This window comes from Mesocricetus auratus, unplaced genomic scaffold, assembly GCF_017639785.1.
Source record: "Mesocricetus auratus isolate SY011 unplaced genomic scaffold, BCM_Maur_2.0 Super-Scaffold_100676, whole genome shotgun sequence".
Classification (NCBI taxonomy): domain Eukaryota; kingdom Metazoa; phylum Chordata; class Mammalia; order Rodentia; family Cricetidae; genus Mesocricetus; species Mesocricetus auratus.
The window spans coordinates 168,452,662-168,474,871 of record NW_024429266.1 but is presented as its reverse complement, the minus strand read 5'-3'; the positions used below and the strand labels follow the sequence as shown (position 1 = coordinate 168,474,871).

Below are 22,210 nucleotides of genomic sequence, written 5' to 3'. Positions count from 1 at the left end.
TAGAACCTTCATCTAGTTACTGATGGAAGCAGAGACAGATACCCACAGCTAACCACTGAATTGAACTCCTGGAACCTAGTGACAGAGATGGAGGAGTGATGAGCAAAGGGGTCAAGACCATGATGGTGAAACCGCAAAAGCAGCTGACCCTATTAGGGGGAGCTCTTGAATCCCAGACTGACGCCTGAGAGGCCAATGGGGGACTGATCCAGATTCCATAAATGTAGCATCAGTGAGGAGGCCACAGAAAACACTGGGGCCTTGGGTAGTGTTTACCATAGTTTATGAATGATCTTTGGGAGCCCATTCCAAATAGAGGGGTGCTCTCTAAGCCTGGACACATGGGGAAGGGCCTAGATCTTGCCCTGGATGAAATGACAGACTTTAGAGCCCCCCCCCCCGAGGAGGGCCTCAATCTCCCTGGAGAATGATGTGGGGATTGGGTGGAGGGCTGGGGATGTTGTGGAGGGACAAAGGAGGAGGGGTGGGAGAGGTAACTGGGGTTGACATGTGAAGCATTCATGTTTCTAATTTAAATAAAAACATTACAAAAAAAAGTCGGGTTTGGTAGCTCATGCCTGTAATCCTAGTACTCAGGAAGCCAAGGCAGGAGAAACACTGTTAATTTGAAGCCAGCATGAATTACAGCGTGGATTCTGGTATATTGTGCGTTATAAACATACATGGAAGTAGAGCTGGATTTTGTCATGATCTGAGACTGAGGTCATAGGACTTTGAAGTGTCAGTGACGTTCAGGATCATGTAAGACCAATTCTGTCACATGCTGTGAGAATCTCATTTGTTTCAACATGTCATTTGATAGGGCATATCACTACTTACACAGTGGTGCATTTTTTGTGGACCAATTTCTATTCTTTGCATTAATTATCAAGAAGTGAATCTCCTTTTAACATATTTACATTGTTGTCAATATGAAGAGTTCACACATGCAGATTTAAAGAGGATAGAAAAAATAGGATATTAATATTGATTTTTAGTGTTTTGTCTAATTTTTTCCATGAACTTTTTTGTCCTCAATACTGTGAGTTCTTTAGGGTCAGATATTGCTGAAGAAGTACATTTGTAATGATTTTCTCTCTAATTAGGTAACTCTCAGACTAAATTACATATGAATCAGCAATCTGTCATAAGTACATTAGATTATTATCTGGTGAGTACTATCAATTTTATTTCCATCTCTGAATTATTAGTCTTCTATTTGTTTATATAACAAATTCAGCAGGAGTAATTATGTACAAAGAAAATGATTCTGTCATTTTAAATAAACTGCTCAGCAACTAAAACATCAGGACTATAATTAAAGGCATCACTCATAACTTCCAATTTTAGTACATAAAGGAGAAGGACACAATTAGATTTTAATGCACTTGCTTTTGTTTTAACCATATCACTGTTTGGTTTTGCTCCGGATTTGCTGGTTTCAAAACACCATACTATGTTACTAACCATCTTTAATTCCACACAGCAGTGTTGTAATACATTGAACTGCCCTTATTTCTGACATTAAGCTTTCAGTTTGTAATCTGATGCCTGGAAGCAAGCAGAGTTCCTTCCAGTTCCAGCCTGGAATGGCAGGTGAGGGAAATTCCCAGGCTGATAATGCCTTCATTGAATCTGGATGATAGCAGAAAGCATGGATTCACAATGTAGCCAGTAGTGATTTACAGTAAACACTGTTAGAATAGCCCATGAGGTTTAAGGCATTCATTTGGGATTCTGAATTAATGTGCACATACCCTTCTGCCACAGGACCACCCACACCCTGAATCATTCCCATATCTACTATTAACTAAAATGCACTACGCTCTTAAGAAAATAACCCACTTGAGACATTGGTTTAGTGTTCTTGAAGAAAAATAGAATGAATACCAGGAAATGCATGGTTTGGGTGAAATTTCTGAGTTGCTGTATTGAATTCACTCTCTTGAAGTGTAAAATGCAAATCCAGCCATCTAGCTGTGGGGGTGTGAGGATTGTGTCCCCCTAAGGATGTGAGCCTAATTTGCTAACTATCAAATGTGATAATGATGTTGACCATGATTACTATCTGCAATAGTAACCAGAGGTCCTCAGAAATTATGCCTGATATCTGAAAAATACCTCCATCTTCCTGCCATAGTGTTTGAAATCTGCTTCACAGAAGCATTCCTATAAATTATTATTTCTCAGTGAGGCATTTCTGATGCCTTTTACAGCAAGCAGCCTCCTGGGTGTCCTGTGGCCTGTACAGTTAGAACATGCAAGTTGGGATGTAGGAATCTGACTTTGAGCAAATTCTTTTGACAATATTTAAGCATAGTGAAGTAAAGAACATTTCAAAGAGGCATTGAAGCTTCTGTCAAAATATTTGTTCTCTGACAGAGTAACTTGGGCCAGTGTCTTTGCATTTAAGTGGATGTTATAGAATTTTCTAATGTCATTGTGAACAGGAGATGGGAATTAAACAATAAAATACATAAAAAGGGTATGGTGTGACGGTTGAAGGAGGGGCAGAAAGAAAGGACAAAACAGAGACCATAAACTAATCCTGGTTAATACATGCTGCTTATACATTTTAGTCTTAACTTGTAATCTTTTGGGGGAAACAATGTGAGAGTAGATATTATAGATTAGGAGAGTGGGCCTGAAACCTACTCTTTTTTTCTTTTTCTTTTTTTCTTTTTTCTTTTTTGGTTTTTACGAGACAGGGTTTCTCTGTATTGTTTTGGAGGCTATCGGTCCAGCCCGGCCTCAAACTCACAGAGATCTGCCTGCCTCTGCCTCCCGAGTTCTGGGATTAAAGGCGTGCGCCACCACCGCCCGGCCTGAAACCTACTCTTAGGGGTGTGAATTTACATAAGTCACTTAAGTTTTCTGGAATTAACTTTCCTCATTCCCAATTCAGAATTCATAACTGAAGCAAATAGAGATATTGTATAGATGTTACAATCAAGACAAGGAAGGTTTCTGTGAGGACACCTGATTGTTCGGTAGACTGTTTTCTACTGGAATCCAGACTCTGTAGAATATACTTAGAAAACACACTTGTAAGTACTGGCATTACAAATGCCACATTTCCACTATGAAACATGTCATCTTTTCTCCACATCTAGTATTAATTTTGGTGGAAACATCAGTATTTACTCAGGTGCTGAAAACCAGAAATTTAGGAATCATCTTTATAACTCTCTTTCCCCTTTCTCCATAGGTCCAGATAATTACCAGATACGAATAATTGAAGTTTGTAAATATTTAATGCTAAATAATGTTAGTTTCCTATTTCAAGTCTGTTTGTTTCCTACTTCTACCTGGTCAACCTACTTTCCTTCTTGTTATATTGAACCTATTATATTGTCTTCCCCTGAACTTCCCAAAATAGATGTTTGACAATATTGCTTGCTTAAGATGATCAAAAGGACTATAGCTTTATAACAGAGCTTGAAATCAGGGATGGTGATGCCTCCTGACTTTGCTGTGTTGAATAGGGTTTTTTGACTATCTAGAGTCTTTTGCTTTTCCATATAAAGTTGAGAGTTGTTCGTTCAAAGTCTGTGAAGAATTGTTCTGGGATTTTAATGGGGATTGCATTGAATCTGTAGATTGCTTTTGGCAAGATTGCCATTTTTACTACATTGATCCTACCTATCCAAGAGCATGGGAGATCTCTCCATTTCCTGGTATCTTCTTTAATTTCTTTCTTTAAAGACTCAAAGTTCTTGCAATACAGGTCTTTCACTTGTTTGGTTAGCATTACCCCCCAGGTATTTTATGTTGTTTGTGGCAATTGTAAAGGGTGATGTTTCTCTGAGTTCTTTCTCAGACCTTTTATCATCTGTATATAGTAGGGCTACTGATTTTCTTGAGTTGATCTTGTATCCTGCCACTTTGATGAAGGTGTTTATCAGCTGTAGGAGGTCCCTGGTAGAGTTTTTTGGGTCAATTATGTAAACTATCACATCATCTGCAAATAATGAAAGTTGGACCTCTTCCTTTCCAATTTGTATCCCCTTGATCTCCTTTTGTTACTAGACAGGGTGACCAATGGAATCAAATTCAATACCCGGATATTAACCCGTACTCATATGAACATCTGATCTTCGACAAAGAAGCTAAAAATATACAATGGAAAAAAGAAAGCATCTTCAGCAAATGGTGCTGGCATACCTGGATGCTGTCATGTAGAAGAATGTGGATAGATCCATGTCAATCACCATGCACAAAACTTAAGCCCAAATGGATCAAAGACCTCAACATAAATCCAGTCACACTGAACCTTTTAGAAGATAAAGTGGGAGGTACCCTTGAATGAATTGGTACAGGAGACTTCCTGAACATAACTCCAGTAGCACAGATACTGAGGTCAACAATTATTACATGGGACCTGCTGAAACTCAGAAGCTTCTGTAAGGCAAAGAACACAGTCAACAAGACAAAACAGCAGCCCACAGAATGGGAAAAGATATTCACTAACCTCACATCTGACAGAGGGATGATCTTTAAAATTTACAAAGAACTCAATAAACAAGTCTCCAAAACACCAAAGGATCCAATTAAAAAGTGGGGTACAGAACTAAATAGAGAATTCTCAGTAGAGGAGTCTAAAATGGCTGAGAGGTACTTGAGAAAGTGATCAACATCCCTAACCATATGGGAATGCAAATCAAAAATAACTCTGAGATACCATGTTACTCCTGTCAGAATGGCAAAAATCAAAAACACCAATGACAGTTTATGGTGGAAGGGATGTGGAGAAAGGGGAACACTTCTCCACTGCTGGTGAGAGTGGAAACTTGTACAGCCACTTTGGAAATCAGTATGGAGATTCCCCAGGAAAATGGGAATCAGGCTACCACAAGACCCAGCAATTCCACTCTTAGGCATATACCCAAAAGATGCATATTCATACAACAAGCATGTCTGTTCCACTATATTCATAGTAGCATTATGTGTAATAGCCAGAACTTGGAAGCATCATAGATGCCCCTCAACTGAAGAGTGGATAGAGAAAATGTGGTACTACCCAGGGGAAAAAAACAATGGAATCTTGAAATTTGAAGGCAAATTGATGGCACTAGAAGAAACCCAGTCACAAAAAGACAAACATGGTATGTACTCACTCATATATGGATTTTAGACATGAATCAATGGAGTACCAACCTACCATTTTACTGCCAGAGAGTCTGGGAAACAGAACCTTCATCCAATGACTGATGGAAGCAGAGGCAGACACCCTTAGCTAAACACTGAGCTGAACTCAAGGAACCCAGTGACTGAGAGTGACTGATGAGCATAGGATGTCAAGACTGGGGTTGTTTAACCCACAGAAACAGCTGACCTAAACAAGGGAGAGCTCTCGAATCCCAGACTGATGGCTGGGAATCCAGCATGGGACTGATCCATGAATGTGGGTGTCAGTGAGGAGTCCTAGGCAATCTATGGGGCCTTGGGTAGCAGATCATTATTTATCCCTGGCATACAAATGGACTTTGGGTGCCCATCCCACAATGAGAGATGCTCTCTTAGCCTGGACTCTTGGGGAAGGGCCTAGGCCCTGCCCTTGGTGATATGGCAGCCTATGGACATCCCCATGGAGGGCTTCACCTTCCATGGGGAAAGGAGTGGGGATTGGGCGAGGAGGGATGGGGGATTTGTAGGAGGGTGTGGAAGGAGGGGAGGGAGAGGGAGAGGGAGCTGGGATTGACATGTGAAGCAATCTTGTTTCTAATTTAAATTTAAAAATAAAAAGACAAAAATTGAAAATACTAAAAGAAAAAAAAAGGATGATCAAAAGAGTAAAATAGGAAAATTTCAGCCTAGTACAAAGATGTCATTTGTCTTGAGCCGAGTCCTGTTCACTGTCATAGCTTATGGTATGAGATATTCCAATGTACGCTAGAGCTTGCTTTGTGTTGATGTTAGTCATTTGTTCCTTTATTCCTGATCATGCCTTTTCTGTATTCAGCACTAACTCCCAAGACTGCAGCTCCATCCCTTCCCTCCTCAGCAGCTCACCCACCTGGAACACCAGTCATCTTTCTAGATGCAGTTCAAGCAGAACCTTAGGTAGAGTTGGGTACTGCCTATGTTTTACTAACTCACAGGTGAGCTTGGTTTCCCATCTGTATCTGATTATTAAAAAAAGGAACAGAGATCACCTCATATATTTCAACATTTTAAAATAAGTAATAAAAGATTTGTTAATCTATTTTTGACTCATGTTTGCATCTTGTATAATTTAGATGAAAACAATTTGCTCTGGGTTATTCACCTGATTCTTGAATTTATTTAACTCATCTAGATATGTCTATGAATTCCAAGCCACCTAATCTCAAAGCCAGCTTACTTTTTACTGTTACTCTTGTATCCTATCCTATGACCTACTTCTTATAGTCTCACCTATGCTGACCAAGTTTGCTCAAGTGCATTAGGCAGGTTTTTCCTGTGCGTTAGAGAGTCCAATAATAGATTGTAGAGCATCTGAAAATGTTCTTTGCTGATGGTTGGCAAAATCCTTAGTAGTTGGCAAAATTCTTCATGGTGATGGTGGGGAAAGTGGGTCACACGGAACAAGGTGTTCATTCAGCACTCTTAGAATATAGAGTATCCTTTCTTTGGGACATTTGAATCAGGCTGAGCATCACTAATCAAAGCATACTGAAATTTGGAAATTCCCCCAAATTCAAAACTTCCCTGAGCATGGCCATGCTGCCTCATTCTATACCTCGCCTCCTATGACAGGGCACAGTCAAAATGAAAGTGCATTTATAAGATTACCTTGAGGCTTGCTGCACACGGGACATATGTTAGCTTGTGTCCAGACTTGGATTCCATACACAGAGTATCTCATCACATATATGCAAATTTTCTAGAATCTGAAGCACCTCTGATTTCAAGCATTTTAGATAAGAAATGTTTGCTCTGGAATTTACTTTACCAGACTGTGACATAGAAATCAGGACTCTCTGTTTTCATCTTTGGCCCTTAGGATCTTCATAGCTATTTCAATGATAATCTCCTGAGATACAAAGGAGCCACTGGGTACAATAGAGGATATTACCACCTTCAAACTTGTTTCATCTTCTGCTTATAGAAACACTGAGAAATAGTTCATACAGCACTGTCTGACTTAAGCTTCTGCATTTTAAAACATGAAGTACAGCTGCTACTCTTTTGTGAGAAACAGATCTAAGATTATCCTCTTTCTGATCTCTCTCTAACCTCTGCAGCACTGGATTTGGATAAGTGGTTGGTCTTTTCTTTGTTGGAGCCTTTTTTGTCTTTGTCTATGTCTACCTGACCATATATGCAAAGACTGAATTGTTGACTCTTAGTCTGTTTCACTGGTCTCTTATTCTGTTGTATGACATCACTGCACTTTCTTGGTTATTCCCATGAAAAGGTACATTTGGAATCATATGTGACAAATCTTGCTTTATTCCTAGGGAGATGGCTCAGTTGCTAAGTGCTTGTAAGCATGCTAAACTGAGTTGGGATACTCAGTGTCCACATAAAAAGTAGAGTGTGACAATGCATCCCTGTAACCTCTTCACTGTAATGGTGAGGACAGGAGGATCCCAGGGACTTTCTGACCAACTGGTCTAGTTCAACTGGTGAGTGCAAGTCTTAGTAGAGAAGCTGCCTCAAAATATGGCATGGAGAACAATTGACTATGACACTTCTGTTAACTTCTGCATGCATGAGTACATACATACACACATACCACACACACATAAACACACAATTAAAATGTTTGCCCATATTTCTTAAGCCAACTGTCTTTTCCTTTCCTTGCCCCACCCATTCACCTTCAGATTACTCATAGCAGAGATTATCAAATGCAGTCATGGGAACTTGTTAGTAATGGAGATGCTAACTGCAGAGGTTTTGAGTCAGGAAAACTGGAAGTCTCAGCAATATGAGTTTTTGTAAGATCTCCAGTTGATGCTGGTATCCACTCAAATCTCAGAACCACTGACAGGGAGCATTTTTCTACTCCAGAATTGAAAAAGCATTTTCTGTGAGTTCCAAACAGTGAATATTTTAAGCCTTACAGGTCTTTCAGTCTGTAACATATGACCAATTATACACTTACAGCATTGAGAAGGCCCCTGACAACAGGTAAACAAATGAGCATGGCTGTGTTCCAGTAAACTGTTTTTACACTAACAGGTGGTAAACAGAGTCTACCTGCAGACCACAGTTTGCCAGCCTGTGCTGTGTTCCAGTCTCTGTTCTCCCACTCTGCAACCCTGGGCATTTGTGTTTCTCTTGTTGGAAACCCATGTCTGTCTGTAGGCCACCATGTTACACTATGATGATAATGGACTAAATCTCTGAAAATGTAAGCTACCCCAATTGGATTCTTTTCCTCTACAAAGACTTGCTGTGATCATGTGTGTCTTCAGAGCAATAGAAACCTTGACTAAGACAGTAATTTACCCTCATTTTTTAGTACCTTTAAGCTCTGCAGGTTGGCTTTTCTTTACAAAATCTTTTAGATCTCTGTGGCTTCTGGACCTTAAAAGAGGTCTTAATAATGGTGATTATATTAATTTAACAATGTTGCCATAGAAAAGGACCCCAAACTGGATAAATTAAAATAATGTAAATTTTCATCACACTTTCTGAGGCTAAAGTTCAAAATTAGAATTTCTGCCAGGTCATGATCTTTCTGATGACTTTTTCTTCTGCCTTGTTCTTTTAAATAATAATTTTAATTGACGTATAAAAACTGTATATGTGATTCCCCCTTCATCCTCTGCTTGAGGTGAATGTGGGCTCTGCTTTGGCCCTAACTCCTGCCATTACCCCCTCTTTGGATCTTCCTGGGCCTGCTCCTTGCATAGAGTAGACCCACCCAGGCAGGAAGGACTACCCCAAGTCTGGCCACACTCCATTCTTGGTTCTCCTTCTATCCTATGCCCTTTGCTTGAGGTGAGTGTGGGCTCTGCTTCAGTTCCAACTCCCACCAGTTACCCCTCCTTGAATCTTCTTGGACCTGCTCCTCTCATAGAGTGAACTCACCCCGGCAGGAAGGACCACCCCGAGTCCGGCCACATCTCACTCTTGGCCCCCCCTCTGCCCTCTGCCTTCTACCCCCTGCTTGAGTGAGGAGACTCCCAGGAGAGGCCAGATCATCCAGAGTTGCAGACACTGAAGTCTTGGCCCACATACCCCACCAGGAGACTAGAGGAGAGGGGGAGATCCCACCTGCACCCACTCGAAAAAAGGATGGGAAGACAACAGTATAAGAACACACTCAACAACAGAAAGACCAATATGATACCACCAGAATCTAGGGACTCTACACCAGCAAAACCTGAAAAAGCACAATGCAGATGAAGCAGAAGAGAAGGACCTTAAACACTATTTTATTAAAATGATAGAGACCCTTAAAGAGGAAACAAGAAAATCCCTTAAAGAAATAGAAGAAAACACAAACAAAAATACATGACATGGAGGAAAAGACAAACCCCCCAAAAATCAAGAAATAAACAAATCTCTTAAAGAATCTAAAGAAAACCAAGAAAAAACAACCAAACAAGTGAAGTAAATAATTCAAACAGTTCAAGGCTTGAAAGCTGAAATAGAAACAATAAAGAAAAAACCTAATGAGGGAATGCTGGAAATAGAAACACTGGGTAAATGATCAGGAACTACAGATGTAAGTATAACCAATAGAATACAAGAGATGGAAGAGAGACTCTCAGGTGTTGAAGACTCACTAGAGGATATACAGTCATCAACCAAACTCTTAAGTCCAACAAATCCCTAACACAAGATATCCAGGAAAAATGGGACACCATGAAAAGGCCAAATCTATGAATAATAGGTATAGAAAAAGGTGAAAAAATACAGCTCAAAGGTACAGAAAACTTATTCAACAAAATCATAGAAGAAAACTTCCCCAACCTAAAGAAGGATATGCCTATGAAAGCACAAGAAGCTAACAGAACACCACATAAACTGGACCACAAAACAAGTCCCCTCACCACATAATAATCAAAACACCACACTTACAGAATAAAGAAAAAATACTAAGAGCAGCAAAAGAAAAAGGCCAAGTAACATTTAAAGGCAGACCTATCTGAATTACACTAAACTTTTCAATGGAAACCCTGAAAGGCAGAAGGTCCTGAATAGATGTTCTACAAACACTAAGGGAACATTCCAGACTACTGTACCCAGTGAAGATATCAATCACTATGGATGGAGAAAACAATATATTCCATAACAAAAGCAGATTTAAACAATACATATCCACAAATCCAGCCCTAAATAAAGTACTGGAAGGAAAACTGCAACCCAGTGAAGATAAGTACACTCACAAAAACATAGGCAATAAATAATTCCACTTTATCAAACACCAAAAGAAAATGGGGGGGAGGATTCACACACAATAATACCACCACCAACAATCCAAAACAAACAAGAATTAACACTCAATGATTATTAATCTCCCTCAATGTCAAGGGTCTTAACTTGCACAATGGAAAGTTCTAGAACAAAAAGAAGCAAACTCACCCTGGAGCAGTAGACACCAGGAAGTAATCAAATTGAGGGCTTAAATCAATAAAGTAGAAACTAGGAAACAATACAAAGAATCAATGAAACAAAGAGCTGGTTCTTTGAGAAAATCTGTAAGATAGACCAACCTTTATCCAAAATAACCAAAGGCAGAGTGAGAACATAGTAATTAACAAAATCAGGGATGAAAAAGGGGGACATAACAATGGTCACTGAGGAAATCCAGAGTATCATCTGGTCATACTTTGAAAACCTATACTCCACAAAATTTGAAAATTTAATGGACAATTTTCTGGATAGATATCATATACAGAAATTAAATCAAGAACAGATAAGCAATTTAAACAGACCTATAACCCCTAATGATATAAAAGAAGTCATCAAAAGTCTCCCAACCAAAAAGAGCCCAGGGCCAAATGGTTTCAGTGCAGAATTCTAACAGAAATTCAAAGAAGAGCTAATACTAGCACTCCTCAAATTATTCCACACAATAGAAGCAGAAGGGACATTGCCAAACTCTTTTTAGGAGGCTATAGTATACTTGGTAACCAAGCCACACAAACACTCAACTAAGAGAATTACAGACCAATATCCCTCATGAACATTGATGCAAAAATACTCACCAAAATACTGGCAGATCAAATCCAAGAATACATCAGAAAAATCATCCACCATGATCAAGTAGGCTTCATCCCAGGGATGCAGGGATGGTTCAACATAAGAAAATCCATCAATGTAAACCACCAAATAAACAAACTGAAAAGGAAAAACCACATGATTATGTCACCAGATGATGAAAATGCCTTTGACAAAGTTCAACACCCCTTCATAATAAAGGTCTTGGAGAGATCAGGAATGACAGGAACATACCTAAAAGTAATAAAAGCAATATACAGCAAACCAACATCTAACATCAAACTAAACAGAGAAAAACTCAACGCGATTCCTCTAAAATAAAGAAAAAGACAAGACTGCCCACTCCATATCTCTTCAATACTGTACTTGAAGGTCTAGCTAGAGCAATAAGACAACAAAAAGAGATCAAGTGAAAAACATTGGAAAGAAAGAAGTCAAAGTTTCACTATTTGCTCATCATATGATAGTTTGGATAAGTGACCCGAAAAACTCTACCAGGGAATTCTTGCAGCTGATAAGCACCTTCAGCAAAGTGGCAGGATAGAAAATTAACTCAAAAAATTAGTAGTCCTACTATGTACAGACAATAAACGGGATGAGAAAGAAATCAGAGAAACATCACCGTTCACAATAGCCAAAAACAACATAAAATATTATTGGGGTGACCTTAACAAAACAAGTGAGAGACCTGCATAGTAAGAACTTTGAATCTTTAAAGAAATAAATGAAAGAAGACACCAGAAAATGAAAAGGTATCTCATGCTCTTGGATAGGTAGGATCAATGTAGTAAAATGGCAATCCTGCCAAAAGCCATCTACAGACTCAGTGCAATCCCCATCAAAATTCCAACACAATTATTCACAAACTTTAAAAGAACAATTATCAACTTTATATGGAAAAACAAAAGACCCAGGATAGTCAAAACAACCCTGTTCAACAAAACAATGTCCAGAGGCATCACCATCCCTGACTTCAAGTTCTATTATAGAGCTATATTCCTGAAAACAGTGTGGTACTGGCATAAAAATATTATCCCGTACATGTATGAACACCTGATTTTCGACAAAGAAGCAAAAATTATACAATGGAAAAAAGATAGCATCTTCAACAAATGGTGCTTGTGTAACTGGATATTGGTATGTAGAAGAATTCAGATAGATACGTGTCTATTGCCATGCACAAAACTTAAGTCCAAATGGATCAAAGACCTCAGCATAAATCCATACACACTGAACCTCTTAGAAAAGAAAGTGGCAGGCACCCTTGAATGAATTGGTACAGGAGACAGCTTGGGGGGGGTTGGGTAGTCTATGGGGCAGGTGGCTGTAGAACCAGTATTTATCCCTAGTCCATGAATGGGCTTTTTAGAGCCCATTTCCCATGGATGGATAGTCTTAGACTAGATACAAAGGGAAGGTCCTAGGTCCTGCCCAAAATGATGTGACAGCCTTTTGTGATCTCCCATGGCAGGCCTCACCCTGTGTGAGGAGAGGGTGGTGGTGGGATGGAGAGTTGCAGGGGGAATGGGAGGGAGAGGGAACTGGGATTAGTATGCAAAATAAGACTGTTTTTAATAAAAAGTTAATAATAAAAATCACATTTTGATAGAGATTATTTATTTTTCTGGAGCCTTCTGTTGGATGGCCACCTTTGTATTACAGACATTTATTCTTGAAGTCCTATTGTCACTTTCCTTTTGAGTGTGGAATCTTGAAATTCGCAGGCAAATGGATGGAACTAAAATAAACCATCTTGGGTGAGGTAAACCAGTCTCAAAAAGACAAACATGGTATGTGCTCACACATATATGGATTTTAAACATAGAACAAAGGATCACCGCCTACAATCCACATCACCAGAGAAGCTAATTTAATGAGGACCCTAAGAGAGACATATATGGTCCCCTGGAGAAGGGGAAAGGGACAAGATCTCATGAGCAAATTGGGAGCATAGGGTGAGGGGAAAGGGAGTTAGGAGAAAGAGAAGGGGAGAAGAGAAGGGGAGAGGAGGGCATGAGGGAGCAGGAAGTTTGAGTCAGGGGAAGAATAGAGGAGAGCAAATAAAAGATACCATGATAGAGGGAGACATTATAGGTTTAAAGAGAAATCTAGAACTAGGGAAATGTCCAGAAATCTACAAGGATGATCCTAACTAACAATCTAAGCAATAGTGGAGAGGCTACCTTAAAGGCCCTTCCCTAATAATGAGATTGATGACTATCTTATATGTCATCTTAAAGCCTTCATCCAGTAGCTGACAGAAACAGAAGCAGTCACCCACAGCTAAACACTGAACTGAACTGGAAACTATTTGTAGAGAGGGAGGAGTCATGAGCAAAGGATTCAAGACCAGGCTGGTAAAACCCACAGAAACATCTGACCTGTACAAGGGGGAGCTCATGGACCCCAGACGGATAACTGGGAAACTAGCATAGGACTGATCTAGACTTCCTGAACATGGGTGTCAGTGAGTAGGCCTCAGCAATCTATGGGGCCTCTGGTAGTGGATCAGTATTTATCCCTAGCATATGAATGGACTTTTGGAGCCCACTACACATAGTGGGATACTCTCTCAGCCTAGTCATACAGGGGAGGGTCTAGGCCTTGCTCCAAATGATATAACATACTTGGAAAATCCCCCATGGAAGGCCTCACCCTCCTTGGGGTGGAGAAAGGGTATGGGATAGGGAGTTAGTGGGGGACTGGGGAGGAGGAGAGGGAGAGGGAACTGGGATTGACATATGAAACAAGCTTGTTTCTAATTTGAATAAGAAAATAATAAAAAATATAATAAGCTAAAACAAAAAACCCAAAACATTGATCAAGACCCCCTGAATGTGGGTGCCAGTGAGAAAGCCTAGGCAATCTATGGGGCCTTGGGTAGTAAATCAGTATTTATCCCTGGTATACAAATGGACTTTGGGTGCCCATCCCACAGTGAGAGATGCACTCTCAGCTTGGACTCTTGGGGGAGGGTCTAGGCCCTGCCCTGGATGAAATGACAGACTATGGACATCCCAATGGAGGGCTTCACTCTCCGTGGGGAAAGGAGGGTGTATTGAGGGAGATGGTGGGAGAGTGTGGGAGGAAGGGAGGGAAAAGGAGAGGATCCTAGGATTGACATATGAAGTAACCTTGTTTCTAATTTAAATTTAAAAATAAAAAAGTGATGAAATAGGAGAAAAAAAACCAAAAACAAAACTAAAAGCAAAACAAAATATCTAACACAGCTACTGATATACAGCACTTGCTCAGTATGATGTTTAATCTCCAGGATCAACTCGACTAGGTTTGGAATTACCAAGGAAACACACCTTTGGTTGTTTCTATGAGAATATTTATAGAAAAGTTAAACTGATGAGAGAAGAACCACAGAGTTCATAGTGTGGAGTCCTAGACTGAATAAAAAGAAGGTGACCTAAAGACTAGCATACTGATAAGAACAGATACTACACTTGATATTAGCCAAAAGGCCGAGAAGCAATATAAACAGTTGACCTGAACAAGGGGGAGCTCTTGAACCCCAGACTGATAGCTGGGTGGACAGCATGGGACTGATCCAGATGACCTGAATGTGTATGCTAGTGAGGAGGCCTAGGTAATCTATGGGGCCTTGGGTAGTATTTGTCCCTGGCATACAAATGGACTTTGACTGCCCATCCCACAGTGAGGGATGCTCTCTTAGCTTGGACTCTTGGAGGAGGGCCTAGGCCTTACCCTGGATGAAATGACAGACTCTGGAGATCCTCCATGGAGGGCCTCACCATTCCTGGGGATCAGAGTGGAGATTGGGTGGGGGACTGGGTGTCCTGGTGGAGGGGACAGGGGAGGAGGTGAGTGAAAGGGATCTGGGATTGACATTTGAAACAAGCTTGAACAAATAAAAAGAAGGAAGAAAAAAAAAGACTAGCATATACCTCTGTATGCTTCCTGACTGGGCCATAGTATGGGCGGCTGCCTCCTGCTCTGGCCATGTTGGAGATAATTACTGTTATATTTCCCCACCATGATAGAGCAAAACCTATAAATTATTTAAAAGTTACTTCTCCCCACCCTCCCTTGTGTGTGTGTCATGTATGCATGTGTGTGCCCATGCGTTGACCCTTGTGGGCTTGTGTGGAAGCCAGAGTTCATTTCTGATGTCTTACTTAAGTGTTTTACCATATTTTTTTGAGACATAGAGATTATTACTGAGCTTAGAGCTTGATGTTTTTGACAGGCTGGCTGGTCAGCAAGTTCTTGGGATTCGTGTAACTGTGTCCACCAGCTCTGAGATTGCAGGTGCATGCAACCAGACCTGGCTCTTTCATGGGAGCTAGGGCTCTAGATGTTTATGTAGCAAGCATGTTACCCACTGAGCCATCTCCCTGGCTCTTAGCTTCCTTGCTTCTCAGGTGTGTGGTCATAGCAAGTACTAGCTGATATGGCCGGAAAGTGAAGGAGTATCCAGAGTGGAGATGAAGATGATTGTCCGCTTATCCTTATTAATGATAGCAGTCATTTGTTAAGCTGAGCTAAGAGCTTCACCTGCATATTATTGAGATACCCCAACACTGATTATGAACTTTCTTTTTACAGATAAATCTTAATGAGGTCAAGAATGAAGTTACTTATTCAGTATCATGATCAGAAAGTCACAAAGCAGGGACTTGAACACAAACTAATTGGAAGCTCATTAAAATAAATTTTAATAAAAGTGTAGCATATAAGCAATGTATATATTGTATATGGAGAGAAAGCCTATGTTTTTAATTACTGTTGCTTTTTAATCTCAATTTGATATTTCTTTGATAAGACATTTATTGAACACCTAATGTATTACATTTAATAATTAGTACTATGGAGACAGGCTCTGCTGCTGAACAAACCTGGTTCAAGGGAGGAAAAAATTTTTGTTTTGTTTTTTGTCATTTGATAAATGGCTCAAAAGTCTAGGCTAAAAATTTCACATTAACTTGGTGCTAGTGGTCCCTTTCACACAAGGGAGTGACATGATTAAATTGGCTTGGGGGCTATGTTTTGTGTTCTGTTTCTCTCAGAGATATTTGTTCAAGATACCAGAATCGTATCTTTTATGTTTAGTCTACATCAGTGGTTCTCAACCTTCCTAGTGCTGTGACTGTGTAATATAGTTGCTGATGTTGTGGTGATCCCAACCATAAGACAGCTTCTTTGCTGCTTCATAACTGTAATTTTGCTATTGTAATGAACTGTGATGTAACTATCTGATATGCAAGGTATCTTATATACTACCCCTAATGGGGCCATGACACACAGGTTGAGAATCACTGGTCTATATGATGAATATGATCATGTTTGGGTAGGAAGGCAACCTTAATTATTATTTGTAATTGTATATCTCAGATTGAAGAGGTAGAATTTACTACATTGTAAATCTGTTGAAAGTAGGGGCTCTATCTACTAGAAAATGATTGCTGCATTTGAGACTTCTATGAATGCAATAAATGCAGATGTGAGAGATGAGGCAGACCCAAGAACACAGAGAGCATTCTCCTCCTTTGTTGGGTATTGTACTCCTGCTGGCTGTTCTGTGAGAAGTAGCAAGCAGGTGTCCTCTCTGCTGCCTCTCCCCTAGATCGGAGTAATGTTTTCCAAAAAGACTTACTGCCTTTCCATTCTCAGAAAAATGCAGGTCAGATCCAAGGGCCTGCCTCTGTGACCTTTTCTCTGTGCTTCTGGCAGAAGAAGTGAGCAGAGTGTGTTATCTGATTCGTCATTCCTGACACCAAGCCATCATCACACAGCCAGTGGTGCTGACAATTTTGCTGTTTTTTGTCTGACCTCTCTCAGATGGAGCCAGGCATAGGTTAGCATCCCTACACAGAACACAGGAAATCTAAAATGTCCCAAAGTCTGAAATCTTTTATAAACTAATGTGATGAAGCAAATGGAAATTTCTATGGCTGACTTCATATGATGCCAAAATACAGGCACATTAAAATATCATGTGAAATTACTTTTAGGCTCTGTGCTTTAGGTTTATATGATGCAGACAGATGGTGATGGGTTCCATCACCAAGCCATCTCATGATGTATGTGAAAATATTCCAAAATCTGAAAAAAGATGAGAATTCTGACCCAAAGTGTTTTGGATAAAGGATATTTAACCTGTACAAGAGTGATTGTGTTCTCCGGTAAAACTGCTTCAGAAATAGAAATGTATACCATTGTCACTCCTTTATAGAATAATCTATAGCAATATAAAGGGTGATGGTTATTTGTTTAATCCCAGAAATTAAGAAACAGGATTCATTTTAACCACATGGCTTGAAGGAGCAGTGAATTTGGAAGAACCTAGACTGGAGGTCTGGAAATCTTAGCTTTTGTTTGTATTCTGCTTCAGGTTAGACCCAAGCAGCAGTGCACTGACTCAGTTTCTTCCCATGCAAAGATTGGCCCTGCTCAGAAATGTCTGAGAAAATGGGTCCAAATAAAGTGCATTGGGGTTTCCTGATAATAAAAGAACCAAGACAGTACCAAAGGAAGTAAAAAACATCTGTGGGAGGCGTCTGGGAGAAGCATCACAGAATGATTGCTTACAGCTCTATAAAAATGCATGTGGACACTTCCTTCTTCCCATGAAAATGTGCCTGTAAAAGAAGATTTAAAAATGCATGGAGAGGGGAGTCTGCTCTGGTGTGATAATAAGGGGAGAGACTTCACTGTTGGGATGTTTTTGTTCCCTGTCTGCCCTGTTACTGAATGCATGACATGGGGACCCTGGCAGTCTACTGGGAGGAGGGCTGTCACTTCATTTTCTTGGCATAGAAGAGGCAGTGACTTTTCATAGACTGCTGTTCAGTACAATTCACAGTGACTTTCTGTTACACATCTGTATATCCGGGATGTCCTTTCCCCATTCCTCTGGGGCACATGGACTAGATAACAGCTTTGTGATATAGCAGACCCTGGCTAAATAACAGGAGGGATTGCGGCTTTGTAAGTCAGCCCACACTGTCCAGTTTTCCTGAATCCCTTGTAATATTTCCATTTCCAGGTATCTTTCTGACTATGTATGTAAACATTTAGACTGTAACAACCTCCTAGAACCAGAAAACTGCTTTTCTCCATCATTGGCAATTGTAAAGATACTTCTTGAGTTGAACACAATTAAACTGAATCTGGGTTGACTAGAAAGTAGGCATTTCCTTAAATCAATGCTTTTATTAAATTTATTTGTTTATTTTATTCTGTGTGTGCAGATGCTTTGGTTGCATGAATGTGCACATGTGTGTGCCTGGTGCCTGTTGAATTCAAAGAGGACAATAAAACCTCTGGCCCAGAGTCAGAAATAGTTGTGAGCCACCATGTGGGTGCAGGGCATTGAATCTGGGTCCTCTGAAAGAACAACAAATACTTTTAACTACTGGCCCATTACTCCAGCCCACCTTTTTAACCGTATTTTTTTGGTAGCAACCAGCTTTCATATACCCCAGAGTGGCCTCAGACTTATGAAGCAGCTGAGGATGACCTTGAACTCCTGATCCACAGTAAGTAAAATCAATACTTTTAACTAACCTCTAGAACTTCCGTGCTTTGGGTACTGGGTAGGGTTGCAGGTCCTGAGAACACAGTAGGAGATACATGGCTTCTTTAAGTAAACCTTCTTAGGAGCTTAGTGCTTAAAGGCTAGCTAGTATAGCATGTGAGAGGATGGAGTTCAGTGTAGGTCATTTGTATCAAAGGCAGGTACTAAGCTGCCTTTCTCATTTGAATAGGAGAGACTTGAAATCCTGACTAGCTTTTGCTAAAGGACCAGATAACAAGCTATATAGACATAAGCAGATAGAAGAAGGGTTAAATAGGATGTAAATTATCCTGATAATTCAAGGTAGGACACTGAGAAGAGAAAATTGTTGGACACAGGACAGGGGCATGCCAATGTTCAGTGATTCATTTAATTCTGAGAAAGTGACTAGGAAATTTATAATAAAACAAAGATGGATCTACTAAGAAGAGAATCATGGCAGGAAAGATGGTTCATATAGTCAGAGCACTAACTAGCTACTCTTAAGAGGACCCTTGTTTGATTCCCAACATGATGTGACAGTTTACACCAATCCCAGGGTATCTTTCAGTCTCGGTGGGTGCTGCATGCATGTGGTTTACACATATTCGTGCAGGCAAAACATCCCCAGACATAAAATAATGAAATAAATAACTAAAAATATGAAGAGAATCACAGTTTGTTTCCCTGAAAGGAAATGGAAAACGGGAGAGGATGAGCATACTGAAGAGTGTACCACTACATGCTCACTGATAATATAGAGTCTACTTGTGAATTACTGTCAATTGTTAATACTACAGTGAATGGGGAAGGAGGGTAAAGTCCTTTCTTTGAAGTGGCTACTAACTTAAAGAAAGTGAAGTACACACTCAGGGAATTGGACCAATGTTGAGGTAGAGAAGTTGGTTGGAGATATTGCTGATGGTGAACAACTTGCTTTTGTTCTGAGGTATTCCCATGGCAAGACTAAACATCATGGGATTAAATGGACTGGGCTCGCTAAGAGCAAGAGGATTATTCATTAGTTCATGGCCAGTAGGATGAAAAGCAAGAGACTGGTTTCTATACCCTAGAGATGTCATAAGCATTCAAACAGGCAGCAAAATGTGCTTCAAGCTTTCCTCTAAGTCTAGTTTGAAAGAAATGAATACCTTAAAATATTTTTTGTGAAGCCAGGTGGCAGTGGCTCACGCCTTTAATGCCAGTGCTCGGGAGTCAGAGGCAGGTGAATCCCTGTGAGTTCAAGGCCAGTCTGGTCTACAAAGCTACACAGAGAAACTCTGTCTCGAAAAACCAAAAAAATATTTTTTTGCTGATAGCAAACATATTCACTGAATAAATTCCCATTAGCAAATGTCAAAGACAGAGTATAACTGATTAAATATGAAGTCTTTTATTGAATTGTTAGTGAACACAGATTAGTTGTAAGGGCGAGAAGATTAGAGCCAGGTCATCATTACACCATAGAACATCAGAAGAGAAAGCCCCTGATGGTGGGTACCACTGTGTCTTCGAAGCCAGTTTATACAGCTGATATTTCTTGGACATACATTTTCAGTAACATTCTACAAGCAAGAAAGAAGTGACCCTTCATTTCTTCTTTTGCTTTAAAAGTGCCTGAATCTATTTCTAGTCTGGGAGCTACAGCTGCCCGTGGCAAGAGATTTGGAGAAAGCAAGCATGTCATGGAAGGGGCGATCTCTCTCCTTGATGCACATTACAATTTATTAAGTGAAACTTTCTTCAAACACAGGAAGGGATTCTGATGCTGGACAGTCCCACGAACAGTAGATAAGGACTATTCTTGTTCCACGTCGTTATTCCACAGGAATCCTCCAACTGTGAGCTACTGTACTTTGGTTTTTTTTCCCTAGGGATGGGATTGGTTTCCTAAGTGAGGAAGTCAATCCCTGCATTACAAAAGAAAGTCTTATGACAGGGCTATAGTTCCAGCCCAGGTCTCAATCTGATGATAGGTCCTTAATGTTTTCCTGGACAGATACTGCTCCTCCAACTCAGGATCCTTTAACATAGGTCTTTTGAAATAATCCAGTGTGGATGTTCGAAAATTATTCTTCTCCTTGAGTTCACAGTGGTGCTCTTCCCTACTGACCACAGGGCAATTTTCAGAGAGGGTGTTACTTAAGTTGTACTCTTAGGAAGACAAAGAGAACTGTGATTTTGAGGCTTGTGGAACTGATCTACGGTGGTTTCTGAGTATTGGCTGGTGAGCATTCTTGATTTTTTTTCTTCCTATAGTACTGTTTCTAGAAAATCTTCTATTTGATTTGAGTTTTATTTGGTGTTAAGGATAAAACTCCTGGCTTTGTACATGCTTATCATTTACTGTACTAGTGAGTGACATCCCTAAAAAATATCAGTCTTGAAATGTGGTGTAGTCTGTTTTCTAAACTAGTGTGAGATCAGTCATATATGTGTGTGTGTGTGTGTGTGTGTGTAGTATGTATGTATATGTGCTTGTATGTGTATGGATTCTCTCTGTGTGTGTGTGTGTGTGTATGTGTGTGTGTGTAAGCCAGAGGTTGTTTGATGACTCTTTCAATCATTTGCAAACATTAGTTTTTGAAACAGGATTATTCACTGAACTCAGAGCTCACCACTTTGTCTAGACTGGCTGGTTTGCAGGCTCCAGGAGAGTAGCAACACTGAAGTTTGGTCATGAGCTACATCTTAATGCCTTACCATGAATTATGTTGGGTAACCAAGAGTATTGGTAGTAACCTGTGTTGTTTTGGAGACCCTCAGGGTCTCTCTGACTTATAAATCATAGGGAGGTATCCCATGTCTTGCCTTGAAATTTTCATTTAATAATCCATTTCTGCTGTGAGTTACATTGTTTACTCATACAGGGTAATTACATTTTAACTATTTTTTTCTGTGACAGGGTTTCTTTGGTAGCTTTTCCTATCCTAGAACTAGCTCTGTAGACCATGTCGGCATCGAACTCACAGAGATCCACCTGTCTTTGCCTCCAAAGGTCTGGGATTAAAGGCATTTACCACCACCGCCTGTTTTATTTTAACTATTTTTAAGTTATATTTTCAATTAGTTTTATGAACTATTGTGTTTTAAGACTTTTCCACAGATTCTTGGGTGTAGTTAACCTAGCTTGTACCCCCTTTTTTGCCACATCTCCTTGTCCCTTTCCTCAGTCTATCCTTTAACTTTCAATATTTGCCAATCTTCTTCCATATCAACTGTATCCCACTACCCCTCCAATATATTTTAATTGGCTTGTGAGATAGTAGGTTTCCATATGGCTTTTCATATACCATTTGTTTGGATTAACTTTTTCCCTTGCCCTTTGATTTCTTCCATACTTCCAAGCCCCTCCCTAATCAAGCCTTTTAAACCTCACCATTTCATCCCTCTATTTTGTTTTACCAATAATCTACTTTTTTCACTCTCTAGCCTGTCCCATACCTCCACCCCTTGCTAAGTTGCATTTCTAGTTTCCTGACTTCCACTTGTGCTCCAAGTTAAACACACAAAACCCAA

At 40.0% G+C, this 22,210-nt stretch overlaps 1 pseudogene; it reads right to left on the bottom strand.

The window, feature by feature from the left end:
- Positions 1-14,543: 14,543 nt before the first annotated feature.
- On the bottom strand, positions 14,544-14,648 carry LOC121137388 (annotated as a pseudogene).
- Positions 14,649-22,210: the final 7,562 nt, after the last annotated feature.